This window comes from Nerophis ophidion, linkage group LG06 (genome assembly GCF_033978795.1).
Source record: "Nerophis ophidion isolate RoL-2023_Sa linkage group LG06, RoL_Noph_v1.0, whole genome shotgun sequence".
Taxonomy (NCBI): Eukaryota; Metazoa; Chordata; class Actinopteri; order Syngnathiformes; family Syngnathidae; genus Nerophis; species Nerophis ophidion.
The window spans coordinates 41612663-41629589 of record NC_084616.1 but is presented as its reverse complement, the minus strand read 5'-3'; the positions used below and the strand labels follow the sequence as shown (position 1 = coordinate 41629589).

The following is a 16927-nucleotide window of genomic DNA, read 5'->3' as shown; positions in this document are numbered from 1 at the left end:
TTTCTCTTGTCAGGTATAGTGTTGATCATTTTTAACACGTGGGCAGAAGACGCCTCCGTTTTGAGGTAGAAAAAAATAATCCTCTGCTTTGTTTTTAGTCTTTTTTATCCCCATTGGGATTACTTGTCAGCTCATAATGTTCATTTTGTCTTCTTGTTCCTTTCCCTCAAATCTCACTGCTGTGCATTTTGCAACAGCCTATTTAAAGTGGCTTCAAACATTCCATTGATTGTCATATATTTACATATTTACAAGGAGGAAACGTTGCTTCAATAATCCGAGCTCTTGAACTGGATCTCATTAGATAGTGCAGGTGCCAGCCAGGGTGCAATCAGACATGGAAGTCAAAACCTGGGGCCTCATGTAACAAGCTTGCTTATGCACAAAAATCTGTCGTACGGTCTTTTTCACAGCAAAAATGAGAAGTATCAATACCAGGCCTGGGCAATTATTTTGACTCTTGGGGGCCAAATTTATAGAAAAAAAATGTGTCTGGTATATCTGATTTTTAGGAACACTAATACAAAACTTCACAATAATGTCTGATTAAATGCTGAAAAACATTATGACAGACCGCCTTAAAAAACAGAATGGAATTTAAATGTTTTTTTTTTACTGAATGAGACACCCAGAATGTACATTAAAAAAGAATGTGGGATTTACAATATTAACTTTGAACGATAAAACACTGGATATTGACAACATATGAACGTCACACCCCCTTTCGATCGACATATAATCAAGTCAAACGCAACAAAAACAGATAAATATTAACGCATAGGGTAAAAAAAAAAAACACCTACAATCTGATACATCTGATACATTACTAAGCTTTAGAACATTGTTGTAAAAGTCTCCTATATATCAATCAATCAATGTTTACTTATATAGCCCTAAATCACTAATGTCTCAAAGGGCTGCACAGACCACCACGACATCCTCGGTAGGCCCACATAAGGGCAAGGAAAACTCACACCCAGTGGGACATCGGTGACAATAAAGACCCAGTGGGACGTCGGTGACAATGATGACTATGAGAACCTTAGAGAGGAGGAAAGCAATGGATGTCGAGCGGGTCTAACATGATACTGTGAAAGTTCAATCCACAATGGATCCAACACAGTCGCGAGAGTCCAGTCCAAAGCGGATCCAACACAGCAGCGAGAATCCCGTTCACAGCGGAGCCAGCAGGAAACCATCCCAAGCGGAGGCGGATCAGCAGCGCAGAGATGTCCCCAGCCGATACACAGGCGAGCAGTACATGGCCACCGGATCGGACCGGACCCCCTCCACAAGGGAGAGTGGGACATAGAAGAAAAAGAAAAGAAACGGCAGATCAACTGGTCTAAAAAGGGAGTCTGTTTAAAGGCTAGAGTATACAAATGAGTTTTAAGGTGAGACTTAAATGCTTCTATATATATATATATATATATATATATATATATGTACTGTATATCCATCCATCCATTTTCTACCACTTATTCCCTTTGGGGTCGCGGGGTGTATATATATATATATATATATATATATATATATATATATATATATATATATATATATATATATATATGTATGTATGTATGTAAGCTGTGAACATCTGCTCTCCAGTATGTGTGCTTGGGTCCCATATTTAGGAACACTAACCACTAATGCCTCACAATAATGTCTGATTGAAAGCTAAAAATGTTATGACAGACTGCCTTAAAACCTCTAAAGGCTTAGTGGCCACATGTGTGGACAGCACCTTTTAGCCCTTATTACACTTCTGAATTGGGGTCTTATGGCCACTTATGGGGACACTTATACTGCCATCTGGTGGTGTCAGAAGACTATAGCATACAATGAAATTTTGAAAAAAAAAGTGTAAAAATAAGAATTAGCATGTCATTAAACATGAAGTGCACGTTTGTTACTTTTGAAGTTAGTATCAAAAGATGATTTTTAGTTTTTATTCTAATTGATGTCCAATAAGCCCAAATAGCAAAGTGAAATAGAATTTTGAAAAAAGTATGTAAACAAACAGCTTGGGCGGTAAGAGGTAAAGCAGAATGGAATTTTAATTTTTCTTTTACTGAATGAAATACCCAGACAGTACTTGAAAATAAAGAATGTGGGATTTACAATTTTAACCAAGAGAGATAAAGCATTGAATATTGACAACATATGAACATCCCACCCCCTCTCGATTGACATATTTTAAAATCAAAGCGAAAGGCAACAAAAATGCTACTAACAGAGAAATATGAATGCAAAGATTAAAAAAAAAAAAAAAAATGTTGTAAAAATCTCCTTCCGCGTCTGTCCCTGACACCCGCATTTCATGCTGGCCGCTCTGGAAACACTCTGTGGAAACGCTCCCCATCCACACTGCTTGGTGCCTCGTCTGAGCTGCTGTGACTTAGATGACCATAGTAACTAATTAGATTACCATGGTAACCAGTATATCATGCAAAAGCGCAAGTTTGAACCATTGAAATATTTGGTATAGTTTAGGATTTACGGTCTTATTAAAACATCACTGCACATCATAATGTCAGCTATAGTTTCCGTCTTATTCCGTCTTAAAATATTTGGGAATCTTTGGCAGGCCAGATTGAAAATCCTAACGGGCCTTAATTTGCCCAGGTGTGGCTTACTTTTAATATGATTTGCATATTTAAAAGAGGGCGTAACCTGGGTTTGCTCTGACCAATTCCAAATGGATTGCGAAATAAAAAAAGATGTGTACACATTTCAAACATCCACATTTTTACGGAAATGGATACTTTTCTGAATTTGAATGTAGGTCTATTTTTAGTAGTAACGCTACCCAACTGTTACATGAGGCCTATAGTGACAAAGCTCTGCTTACATCATGCCTTCCTATTCTGTGTCAGTTGGGATATGCATGTACTCATCTAGTGTAATTGATTGCTTTTGTTATTAAAAATGTCTTCTTGCTTAACATGTCTTTTGAGATAGGTATTTGTTCGAAGAATCTATTGTGTACCATTAGCAGGGCAACAGGGAGCCTAATTATCTTCAGTGAAATGCTATACAGTGCTGAATTCTTCTCAGTGTGAATCCCTCCAGGGTGGTGTAATAATGTGTGAAATGTTTACTCTCAAAATGTTTCACGTCTTTCTTTTTCTGAATGGCTCAAAAATATTATTTATAAATGAATTGAAACTGAACATTACGCTCCTGAAGGGACATTATGTTTTCTGAAAATAGTAATCTTAAACAAATTATGTTGCTCCCTGTAGAGCAGGGGCGCTCACACTTTTTCTGCAGGTGGGCTACTTTTCAATTGACCAAGTCGAGGAGATCTACCTCATTCCTATTTATAATTTATATTTATTTATTTATGAAAGAGACATTTTTGTTAACAAGTTAATGGTGTTTAATGATAATACAAGCATGTTTAACACACATAGATTCCTTTCTTTCATGAAGACAAGAATATAAGTTTGTGTATTTGATTCTGATGACTTGCATTGATTGGAATTAGACAGTGGTGCTGATAACGTCCGCATTTTCAAATGGAGGAAAAAATAAGTCCTCCTTTCTGTCCAATACCACATGAAAGTGGTTGGATTTGGCCTCTCATTTGTCCAACTTGCACACTCGTTTTTAAACACTTTGTTATGAGAGTAGCATATGTGTGTGGCCCTTTAATGTCTGGCAGCAGGTGAGTGACGTCAGTGACTGTGCGGTTGGGCAAGCAAGTGAAAAAGCGGTCGCTGAGGGCGGGGGAGAAATACATTGGCATCAAACTCCGTAGCTTGTTAGCTTGTTCACGCTAGCTTTCTGAGACTCTTATTTTGTTAGCACAGGCAGGATGAAACAGGTCTTTTATGGTGAAGACAGGAACTGTGCAGTCGGTCTTTAGAGTTTTGACAGTAGGTAACGAATCTCTAGAAATAAAATGTGTTTCTCTGCGTCCGCCCTGTTAGTGATTTTTTTCTTAAATATGAGCTCGCAACAGCCAGCGTCATCTCACAAGATCCTCGGGTGCCGAGAATGTCAAACAACTGACGAAAGTGAAGTCTTGGTATAATTGATGATTGCTCATTTTTATGTCTATTTTTTAATGCCTGGCTTGAGATCGACTGACACACCCTCCGAGATCGACCAGTCGATCGCAATCGACGTAATACCCACCCCTGCTGTAGAGATTGCCCTCTAGTGGGTTCTTCAGACCACCACACACTGCAAGGAGAGACCGGATTTCAGGGTACAATACTGTTTTATTTTCATAAATGTGGAGCGGCTTTTGCTTTCCAGCAAAATGTCTTTCTCTCCTGCGTCCTCTCAGCAGCACTTCCGACTCCAACCATATGTCTCAATCCGGCTGCTGCTAATAAAAGGCGACAGGTGATTAGATAACAAGGTCCGCCTGGGCCATCTACGCACCTGTCGCTGTCTTCAGGGCCGGTCCTGGCACACCACGTTCCGCGGCAGTCCCGCAGGCCATGCCCCCTTCCACACTCCTTAACGGTCAGCATACAATATGTAAACCTGAATTGTCACTAATGGCAATTTTGTTCTCAATCTAATCCTGATTCCCTGTGCCAAATTTATTTGCACTTGATTTTTAGTTCAATACTAAAGTAATAAAATTGGTAGTTGTGTGTATTTCTTATTTTACTCTTTAAAACGTTTTTTGTTGAATAAATATTTTATCATTTTTAGCTTTTCTTTAATATGTAATTATTCACTATTTGTGTGCTGTTTCGGTTTTTAAAGTCTGTGTTTAAAGCTTCTAAAAGTATTTTGGTCTATTTAGTATTTGCTGCTATATTTTCTAGATTTAATCCCCCGGGATACAACTTTTTTTATTATTATTTAATTGAATTGTATATATGAATTTGGTAGACTACAAATTAGTAAATATAAATAAAATATACTCAGTGACTTAGCGTCCGCCCTGAGATCGGTAGGTCGTGAGTTCAAACCCCAGCCGAGTCATACCAAAGACTATAAAAATGGGACCTATTACTTCCCTCCTTGGCACTCGGCATCAAGGGTTCGAATTGGGGGTTAAATCACCCAAAACATATTCCCGGGCGTGGCCACCGCTGCTGCTCACTGCTCCTCTCACCCCTCAGAGGGTGAACAAGGGGATGGGTCAAATGCAGAGGACAAATTTCACCACACGTAGTGTGTGTGTGACTACCAATGGTACTTTAACTTTAACTTTAATATGTTAAATAAATAGTAGAACCATCTAATAAAATTGCATTGTAATCAACCAGTTGTCTCATTGATTTTGAAAAAGCAATACCAATCTCTTTTATGTTAAAATTGAAAACAAGAATGGAAAAATGCAAATTAACAAATATACATTATATAAAATAGTTATAACATAAATATATCCAGAGGCAGAAAGTAATATAAGAACAAGCTAACTAGCATATTACAAACATGTAATAACAAGTATTACAGTCATTTACGTATATGTATTTATTGTTGGCCAGGTGTGGTTGGGATGGTTGTTTGTGTTCCGTTATGGACACCAGCAAAAGTTACAGAACTTGCTAAAATTGTAATTATGGAATGTATTATATTGCATCTGTGTACATTTTCGAAATACACTTAGAATAACAAAACAAATTAAACTCACAATAACAAAACAAATTAAACTCACAATAATGATGATGATAAGATATGACTTTTGAGTAAGCTGATGTTGTTTTTTATTTTTTGTTGTGTGTCATGAAATATAAAGAGAGCCTTAGACTATATGTAAGAAGACCATACGGCTGATAGTGTTCTGAGTTAAATAGCTAATGTTGTATTTGTGTGATTAAGGGTTAGCTATTCAAAATATACTATTTTTTCTGTTCCTTTTCAATCATGATTTACTTTGATGTTGCTTAATTATTTTTTATTTATTATTGAGTGAACAAAACAGAAATAATGAAACGGAAATGTAATAGTAATAGTAAAAAATTAATATATATTTTTAATTCAATTGTTGTCAAAAACATTTAATTTATTTAACCTATTTTTATTGATTGTATCCTATACTTTCTATGCATATTATATATTTATCCAGCTTGGATGTCATGTCACTTCAGTGCTGAGCATAAAAATGTAATCATTGAGTTTTGTCACAGGCCATGTGAGGACGTGTGAGTTGCGGGGTTAATCCCTTTGTTGGTTATGCTTGCTCGGACATCATTTAAAAGCATGCTGTAGCTTCAACTATGTCCCTTCACAGACAACCAGTGATTTAGGTCTCGTTGGGTCTTGTTAATTCTGAGCGACGTTGAACCCTCCTTTTTGTCCAAGGTAACGGATAAATTCAGCGTTGTTATGATGAGAGTCTGCTCTTGACTTGATCATTTAATACACACTTTTTTCCCAGTATAAGAACAACAAAACTCTTGCAATACTTACTGGGGTCTCTTGCATAGGGATGGGTACCAAATTTTGTAATTTTATAGATACTGACTGACTCCCTCTGTACCATTGAGTACAAGTCACGTAAAATTACGATGCCAATTTTTGATATCCGGATAGCACGTCACGTCTGATTGCAGACTCGACACCATCTCGATCACTTCATGGGTAAACATCGGTATTCAAAGGTGACTGCTTCTAGGTAATGTTGCAATGTTTCATGCCAATAAAGTAAGTATGCCTGATAAAAAATAGCTTAAAAGTAAGGTACCAATTTTCAAGCTAGTCCGACGCTTATTGGATATGCCATATAAATGCTACTGTTTAACTTTGGCAATTTTATATTATATAGGGATTTCATCACCAACTTTAGTAATCAAAACTAAACCTAAAGTGCACGTTACAATCAAACAGCTGGCGTGTAACAAATACGGCTCAACAAAATAGAAATAGACCACCACTAGGGAAAAAACTGAAATTAATGCATCTGCCAGTCTTCCAAATATCATAACCTGGAATCATAGGAGATGGCGCACTCCATAATTACATGTTTATATCTTTGTTTCATTAATAATCTTTTTCATTCAAACCAGTGCCTTCATTATGTCCCTTAACTTTAGAGACTAAGGTATAGAGCAGGGGTCCCCAAACTTTTTGACTCAGGGGCCACATTGGGTTAAAAAAATGTGGCCCATAGATGCATGTATATATATATACATATATATATATATATATATATATATATATATATATATATATATATATATATATATATATATATATATATATATATAGGGCTGTGAATCTTTGGGTGTCCCACGATTCGATTCAATATCAATTCTTGGGGTCACGATTCGATAATATATCGATTTTTTTCGATTCGATTCGATTCTCGTTTCAAAAACTATATTTTTCCGATTCAAAACGATTCTGTATTCATTCAATACATAGGATTTCAGCAGGATCTACCCCAGTCTGCTGACATGCCAGCAGAGTAGTAGATTTAAAAAAAAAAAGTTTTTATAATTGTAAAGGACAATGTTTTATAAACTGATTGCAATAATGTAAATGTGTTTTAACTATTAAACAAATCAAAAATATGACTTATTTTATCTTTCTGAAAACATTGGACACAGTGTGTTGTCAAGCTTATGAGATGCGATGCAAGTGTAAGCCACTGTGACACTATTGTTCTTTTTTATTATTTTTATAAATGTCTAATGATAATGTCAGTGAGGGATTTTTAATCACTGCTATGCTGAAATTATAATTAATATTGATACTGTTGTTGATAATATTAATTTTTGTTTTATTACTTTTGGTTTGTTCTGTGTCATGTGTGTGTCTTCTCTCAATTGCTCTGTTTATTGCAGTTCTGAGTGTTGTTGGGTCAGGTTTGGTTTTGGAATTAGATTGCATTGTTATGGTATTGCTATGTAGTGGTTTGTTGGATTGATTTAAAAAAAAAAAAAAAAAAAAAAACGATTAAAAAAAAAAAAAGAGAATCGATTCTGAATCGCACAACGTAAACGATTCGATTCGTCTCGATTTCTCCCCACATCCCTAATATATATATATATATATATATATATATATATATATATATATATATTTGCATGTTTAATGACACGTTATTTGTATGTAATATTGGCAGCATTTCGGATAGTTGTTTGTTTGCCGTTATGGACACCAGCAAAAGTTACCGAACTTGCAAAGATTGTAATAAATCAGCCTGCCGTTTCATTTAACTTGGACACAAATCTATAGCATTTGGCCATTCCAAGCCAGTCATTTCCAGGAGTTATGTATCCTTTTCCAAGGTTGTAAAAAAAAGTGTTGAGAATATGTATTAAAATTTCAATATTTCTGTTGACAAAGATTTTTGTTAGCCTTCAGCACACAGTCATTTTGATAGTAGGCTGATTAAGTTAATATCAACACTTAAATCGTGTGTTGCCTTAATTATATCACTTATAATGGGTAGGTCGTTGGCCTAATGGTAAGGGCTTTAAATTTGTGGCCACTCCAGACAGATTTTTGGTTTTTGTACTTTTGGTACAATTTGGCTCTTTTAATATTTTGGGTTGCTGACCCTCTATCTGTGTTGGCCTTGTGATGAGGTGGCGACTTATCCAGGGGGTACCCCGCCTTCCACCCGGTTGTAGCTGATATAGGCACTAGCACCCCCCGCAACCCCGAACGGGACAAGCGGTAGAAAATGGATGGATGGATGAACTGATGGATGGGTTGCTGACCCCTGGTCTGTACTGACCAGTGACAGAATGAAGTATTTTGACAAGATCAAATGTATTAATACTATTAAAAACTGCAGAAGCACTTATTCCAGGACTTTCTTTATTTTGGACATATTCTGAACATTTCATTAAAATCCGTTCATTACTTATGTTGCTAACTATCTGGTTACACAACTGGTTGCAATTTTTTTATGAAGCAGCAGATTTTTTCAGAACACCCGCATTGATAATAATAATATGATAATGGCTTGGAATTGTATAGTATTTTTCAAGGTGCCCAAAGCACTTGACAGTGAGAAACTATTCATTCACTCCACATTGGTAAGCTACATCTGCAGCTACAGGGCTTCCTCTCTAACCATCACTAACATTCATTCACATGTATTCACCAGTGTGGGTGGCACTAAGGCAAGGTGGGAGAAATGTCTTGGGCAAGGACATAACAGTGACTGGGATGGAAGAAGCAGGGTTCTATGACCAGCTGTACTTATTGAGTCATTGGCTCCCCATGTTTTTTGGGATTTCTTTCCAAACAGTCAGAAAGTGAACTAAATGCAATCTCATTGCAGGGATCCATGACCTGGAAGGTAATAGTTTATCTTGTGGATAACTAAATTATTTTTTCAGTTCCATTCCCACAATTTCTTTTAATTGATGTCTGCTGTAATAATGGCCCAGATTACAACTAGTACGCCCCTAATGGCTATGCTGATGTTAAATAGCAGACAGAATCAAAAAAGTATGTTGGATTGCGCTACGGACATGATGCTACTACCAAGAATGTATCGGGTCGGATGCAAAGAAAGGAGTTTTTCCGAAGGAATTTTCAGACGGAAATCATGGAAACAAAACTTTTGAATACCTCAAAGTGTCACGATCCGCTACACGGATCGTTTATTGTTTTGCCTTCTGATATGTTTTGATCATGTTTATTTCTGGATTTTGCCGATCCCTGTGTTTGAACACTTCCCCGTTTGTGTTTGGTCACCATGGTAACCTATATTGCTCCTCCTGCACGGGCTCCTGTCACACCTGTCTGTGATTATGTTTTTTGTATTTAAGTCCACCTGCTCCCTTTGTTCGTCCTTGGTCCGTTGTTTGCTTCACACAACAAGTCACGTTAAGTATTCTGTTCTATGTCTTTCCATGTGCTAAGTTCCGCCTTAGCTTCGCGTGCGGTCGGCACGTTATATTTTTGAACTCTGTCTCATGCTAAGCTTAGCGTTAGCTTCCCGTGCGTAGGCACGCGCTTTATTTTTCCTTTTGTACCAGTGTTCTTTTGTTTTTTTATATATTAAAATCAAGTCTTACCTGCAATCCTGCCTGTCTGGTCGTCGTGCATCCAAGGGGTGAAAATATTTGTGTACGCTTTATTATTCACCTGTAACATACTTGCTTCAGTATCTTTCATATTATCCGTATTTTGTACGGCAGTCTGAATTAAACCAGCATTCTACATTTCCTTAGCTACCTTCTTAAATAAATCTGTTTTGTAAGGACCTGGTAGCATGGTTATGCGCTGGTCGTTCTCCAAAGACGCAGCCGGTAACTACGGAGGCAACTAGCATGCGAAACAATGACTTATTTGCATTAATCATTCAGGTAAAACAAAAAACAATCATGCCGATAGCACGAGAGGCAAAGCTAAGGAAAAGGCTACCGCGAAAGCTTAGCGTACATACAGGCATTGGAATCAAAAATAGTCTCGTTAACTGTATTGCAAATAAAAATACCAGAACGAGTGAGGCGAGAGGATGGAATTAATAGCTCTCTGATTAGTGCCTAGGAGCAGGTGAGCGAACACTTATCAGAGGCAGGTGAAAACAATATGCCGTCATGGCTACTAGAACACAAAACAGGGGTGCTGAAACAGAACTTAAACAACAAGTGAATCAAAACGTAAACAAACTATGATCTGGACAATGTATCATCAAAAGTTACTTTGTTACTACCATCGAGGCACTTCAAAATGTTCTGTTCATTTAATTAGTAAAGTAAATAAACAGTCTCTTCTTCATTACAAGTGTTGCTACGTTTCCATTGAATTGTATCTGCTTCAGGGTTGTACTGAGACTGGCTCATGTGAGATACGAAGGGTCATCTCCGGCCGCACAGACCCCCTCTAGAGATCCCTTTTCCAATGGCATGATCCATGTGTGTTAGTTGGGTTTTTCAAAAAAAACGAACACGATCGGATTCAGGTGTTTCCGTGAGTTGTAGGAGGCTTATTGAGAACGGAACTATTTGAGGAGTTAGACTAATTTAGTGCATGGACACTCAGTGACTTTTGTAAGAAAAAGTGGCCGGTGTTGGTGGTGAGGTTAGCAGACAGAAGCTTAATTCTAACGAGTAGGTGCATGCTGTTCAGCACGTTTGGGATACTTTGCATCGACCAGAACACTGTGCTGTCACTAAAGAAGAGTGTGTTAATATACCACAGGCCACAATCAATACTTTGATCAATTCTGCAGACCTAAGAAAATGCATTTGACTGTGTAAGGGAAATGGTGGTCGTACAGTACCAAGTACCTCATTAGTCTTTCAGTAGCATCATCCCTCTCACACACACTATTTATTCCACTCGTGCAAGCACCTTTGTGTTGTCCACTCCTTCTTAGTTATCCTTAGTGGCGGCTGAGACTCCACTGGGGCGGTGAGAGGTTAAGTGCCTTGTTGAACGCAAGCTCAACCCACATTTCTCCAACCCGATCTGAAAGCATTGACTCACGTTTTCTCTCCTAAGATGTCACCAAAGGGCTCACCGCTCAGTTTCATTTTTTTCTTACATTGACTGGACTTTAAGAAATGGTTAGTTTTCTCCTTTGAATACTTTTTCGCAGTCTTGAATAGAGGTGTGAGCAATCCTCAGCACTATTTCAGTTTTGCTCGTGTATAGACAACATGAGCTTGACTTGGTTGTTAATGAAGGATACACAAATGTACAAGGTGCAACTATTTTGAATATTTCTCTATGTACTGTACCACTGTATGCAAAAGTTATTGCCCAACATCGAGCCTTGATGCTGGAATTTGGAAAGTTAAGCCCTACTGAGAACTTGTGGTTTTGTGCTGATTAACTGTTCAGAGTGTGCAGCTAAAATAATGACTCTGTATCCACTTTCGACATATCCACTGGGACTCTGCACTTGTCCCATGTAATAAATGGAACCTTAAATATACGGACATAGTTCCCACACGACTGCTGTAATAGAGCGCGCATGATAGCTGTGGTGTGTAGGTCTCCTGTTGTATAGTTTTTATTTATTTTTATCAAAATGCAATTTCAATGTTGAGGATCTTCCCTTATTGGGGGAAAACAAGTAATGTCTAGAAGAAAAAAATATTGTTAAAACAATGTTCTCTTGAATTCACATTGATGCTATGATTTCTGTTTTACCAGATTAATTGATTATTTGAACAAAAAATAATCAATATATTGATAACTAAATTAATTGATAGCTGCTGCCCTACTAGCATAGCAATTTGTGCTATAATGCTAACATGAAAGTCACATTCCGATAGCAACATCATGCTCGGTTAGCCTACCCACTAAAGAAATACAATGAGATCAAACTTACTCTGCAGCTGACTGATTGATAGTTGCAGTTTCTTCCGGTTTTATTTTAAGATGCGTGGCAAAGCCTTTTTATTTGTCTTGTATTTTTTTGCAACATTTTCCCTTTGTGAAGAGCTGGACATATACCAAGGCGGGCTCATCCAGCTCCGGCCAGCTCAGAGGCGGTATCACGTCCATATGAGGGAGGAGGTATTTTATTAATAACTGTCATGATTATTAGTTAGTTAGTTATTATTAGTTCCTCGTATTTTGTATTATTTCTAGTACAGCCCTCTGGTTTGAGTGTGAGCGCCATCACCTGTTAATCAGGACACACCTGTCCCTGGTCATTTTTAATTTATACAGTCGTGGTCACAAGTTTACATACACTTGTTAAGAACATAATGTCATGGCTTTCCTGAGTTTCCAACCATTTTTGCAACTCTTATTTTTTGTGATAGAGTGATTGGAGCACATACTGGCTCTACTGAACATTTGACAAAATCTGCTGGGTCAAAAGTATACATATGTTAATGTTTGGTTAAATGTGCCTTGGCAAGTTTCACTGCAATAAGGCGCTTTTGGTAGTCATCCACAAGCTTCTGGTTGAACTTTTGACCACTCCTCTTGACAAAATTGGTGCAGTTCAGCTACATTGGTTAGTTTTCTGACATGGACTTGTTTCTTCAGCATTGTCCACTCGTTTAAGTCAGTGCTTATCTCAGCTACAATCAGTCGGAAGGTGTCGTACACCCTGGACAAGTCGCCATCTCATCGCAGGGCCAACAAAGATAGACAGACAACATCCATACTCACATTCACACACTAGGGCCAATTTAGTGTTGCCAATCAACTTATCCCCAGGTGCATGTCTTTGGAAGTGGGAGGAAGGCGGAGTACCCAGAGGGAACCCACGTATTCACGGGGAGGACATGCAAACTCCACACAGAAAGATCCCGAGCCCGGGATTGAACCCTGACTACTCAGGGCCTTCGTATTGTGAGGCAGACAAACTAACCCCTCTTCCACCGTGAGGGACATATTGCAGGGTATTGTGGCCAAACAGCTCAAGTTTTGTTTTATCTGACCACAGAACTTTCTTTCAGAAGGTCTTATCTTTGTCCATGTGATGTCAGATGACACACAAATGGAGCTGTTTGGCCACAATTCCCAGCAATGTTTTCTGAGTTAAAAAGGTGAGGCCTTTAATCCCAGGAACACCAAATACTACTGTCAAGCATGGTGGTGGTAGTATTATGCTCTGGGTCTGTTTTGCTGCCAATGGAACTGGTGCTTTAAATGGGAGGATGAAAAAGGTGGATTGGCTCTTAATTCTTCAGGACAACATAAAATCATCAGCCCGCAGGTTGGGTCTTGGGCGCAGTTGGATGTTCTAACAGGACAATGTCCCTAAACATACAGCAAAAGTTGCAAAGGAATGGCTAAATCAGGCTAAAATTAAGGCTTTAGAATGGCCTTCCCAAAGTCCTGATTTAAATGTGTGGACAATGCTGAAGAAACAAGTCCATGTCAGAAAACCGACAAATTTAGCTGAACTGCACCAATTTTGTCAAGAGGAGTGGTCAAAAATTCAACCAGAACCTTGTGGATGGCTACCAAAAATGCCTTATTGCAGTGAAACTTGCCAAAGGACATGTCACCAAATATTAACATTGCTGTATGTATACTTTTGACCCAGCAGATTTTGTTACAATTTCAGTAGACCTATAATAAGTTTATATAAGAACCAAACTTCAGGAATGTTTTTTGTGACCAACAAATATGTGCTCCAATTACTCTATTACAAAAAAATAAGAGTTGTAAAAATTATTGGAAACTCAAGACATTCATGACAATATGTCCTTCACAAGTGCATGTAAACTTGTGACCGCGACTGTACATCAGTGTTGTTCTTTGCGTTTGGTGTTTCGGCATTCTGTTTGAGCATTGTGCACTTCCCTGCTGCACATTTTTTTTTTTTTGTCATTTAACACACTTTTATCTGCAGTCGGGGTTCGACACCACACACCACAGGAACAATGACGTCAGGAAGAGCCAGAACTTCAATAGCCTCTTCTCCTAAAAGTAGAGCAAACAAGTGAGGTAGACAATGGATTTCTCTAAACAGGCTTTAGGGACACATTACTATTAATATCCAAATAGCATCACTAAACACATCACATAACACTATTAAAAAAGACAGCGCTTCCTCCATTACGGCCCCTAAGCGGACATCTCTGAGCTCATTTTTTAAGATCCAAAACTCTGCTTTCAAGTCCGGTTAAGTCTTGAGGAACAGCAGGAAATTGTACCCCTGCGATTCATCCTACTTTCCTTAGAATATGTGGCTTCCGCGGTAAGGGTGGGCGTCAAAAGTTAACCACCAGCTAACCACCTTAATCAAACCCCGGCACCATTATTATGCGACGTATATTTTTGAAGGCCGCCCTCAAATTGGGGTCTTGAAGCAGGTGGATGTGATTAATTCACAAATTCTGCACGCTTTATCTGGTGTCCAGCAGCCTGTGGTCGGACGAACGTCGACGTAATTAAAAGACGCGCGGGGGGAAAAGCGAGGCGGCGCCTATCTGCAGATTGCAGGCCGACTTGAGGAACACCAGCTCGCTCTATGAAGGTTCCAGCAACCGCTCCCATTCACTCCTTAATCACCTCCACCAGTCATTAGGGGTTTTTTCTTTTGTTTCACCTCCTCGCATTTTCCTGCAGATAAAATTAACCTGGCGTGGAAGTGAGAGGAGTTCGGGGAACACCCTTGGAAAGTGACATGGAGAAAGGAAAGGAAATAAGGGAGAGGAAGTGGCGTTGAGAGGAGCCGAGGGGAGGGAGGCGGACATTCCTCAGACGATCTAACCTTGTTAGGAACTTCAAGTGGTGGACTTTCTGTATCAGAATCATCTTGTTGGAGTGACTGCTACTTTTAAAATAGTCTTCCAGCTCTGAGGCCTGCGAGTGTTGCCATGTCTCTGTGATCATGTTTTGTTTAGTTGTGTTATGTTACTCCAAGACTCCATTAGTTCCTGTTTTTTCACTCCACTGTTTTGTTTCCATTTCAACCCATTAGTTTTTACCTGTCCTCATGTCACACACCTGATTTCACATGGACTCATGCACCTGTTGTCAATCACCACATCAGTTTTTAAGCCTGTAGTTGCCAGGCAGTCAGCCTGGCAACATCACCTTCTACCCACCCTCCACACACCCATGTTATCCATGCTGATGATCCATGCTGCGCTTTTTCATGCTCTTTTCTCGTTTCAAGTAAGGTTTTGTTATTCATGCCATAGTTTGCAAGTTTTGTTTTATGTCCATAGTTTACGTTATAGTAATAGTTTTTGTTTTCTTAGCCAAGTTTTGTACCTCCGCTGTGAGCGCCTTTCGTTTGTTCCTTTTTTGAGTTAAGATTAAAAGATGTCATTAGCTTCACGCCATGTCCGGTCCAGTCGCTTTGCACCATGGGAAAACAAACCACACCATAGTCCACACCTTGACAAGTGTTGAGCATTGCAAACTAATTTGCAGCTTTAATTAAATCATTCTGCGCAGTAATGGACCATTAGAGTCCTCTTTATGCTCTAAGCAAAGGTGGCACACATTTTCATTTCATAGCATTTTTATCATAATTTAAATCTGAAGCCTATAGAGGAACGCCGTTCCCAGACTTAATCACTGCAGAATTTTAGAGCCTGTTTTAACAATTAACAATTCACCTCAACAAAAGAGGAGAAATATAGTCTGGGAGAAAAATGTGATTTAAAACATTTGAACGCACGTACAACACTTAAGACATTCAGTATATCAGTATGTGGAATTAAATTATGGAATGGATTAAGCAGGGAAATTTAACAATGTACTAATGTCATCCACTTCAAGAAGTCAAGTTAAAGTACCAATAATTGTCACACACACACTAGGTGTGGCGAAATTTGTCCTCTGCATCTGACCCATGCCCTTGTTCACCCCCTGGGAAGTGAGGAGAGCAGTGGGCAACAGCGGGTAAACCGAGGCATGCGCTAATTATTTTGCTAAACAAATTTGACCCGGCAGTAATTCCAAGCATACGCTAATTCTAGGCATGCACTAATTATTTTGCAAAACGAGTTTGACCCGGCGGTAAAACGAGGCATGCGCTAATTATTTTGCTAAACAAATTTGACCCGGCAGTAATTCCAAGCATACGCTAATTCTAGGCATGCACTAATTATTTTGCAAAACGAGTTTGACCCGGCGGTAAAACGAGGCATGCGCTAATTATTTTGCTAAACAAATTTGACCCGGCAGTAATTCCAAGCATGCACTAATTCTAGGCATGCGCTAATTATTTTGCAAAACGAGTTTGACCCGGCAGTAAAACGAGGCATGCGGATAATTTTTCCCCTGCGGCAATTCAAGGAAATACGGTAACTAAAGGAAACATGATCCGTACCACGGATCATGACACTACCTTGTTTTTAATGACTGTTTAGGCCTACTACGCCACTGTAATTTTAATCTTGGTTAATACGGTGGTGCTTGAAGAGCCAAGTGTTTTCTGAGGTTGTACTTGATCAATAATAGGTTTGAGAACCAGTCACTTGAAGATGAACAGGGAGGGAAGACCTTTTATAAAGGCCATTTAAGTGACTGTGATGACTAAATCACGGCCCCTGGACCCCTGGCTTTTTCACCTGAACACATCTGCCTCTAATTACGGCACATAGTTGGATCAGTA

General features: G+C 38.7%; 1 protein-coding gene across 4 annotated transcripts in view; it reads left to right on the top strand.

The window, feature by feature from the left end:
• The window catches only part of kazna (kazrin, periplakin interacting protein a), a 519865-nt gene that overhangs the window by 372958 nt on the left and 129980 nt on the right, over positions 1-16927 (top strand). The window lies entirely within an intron of this gene.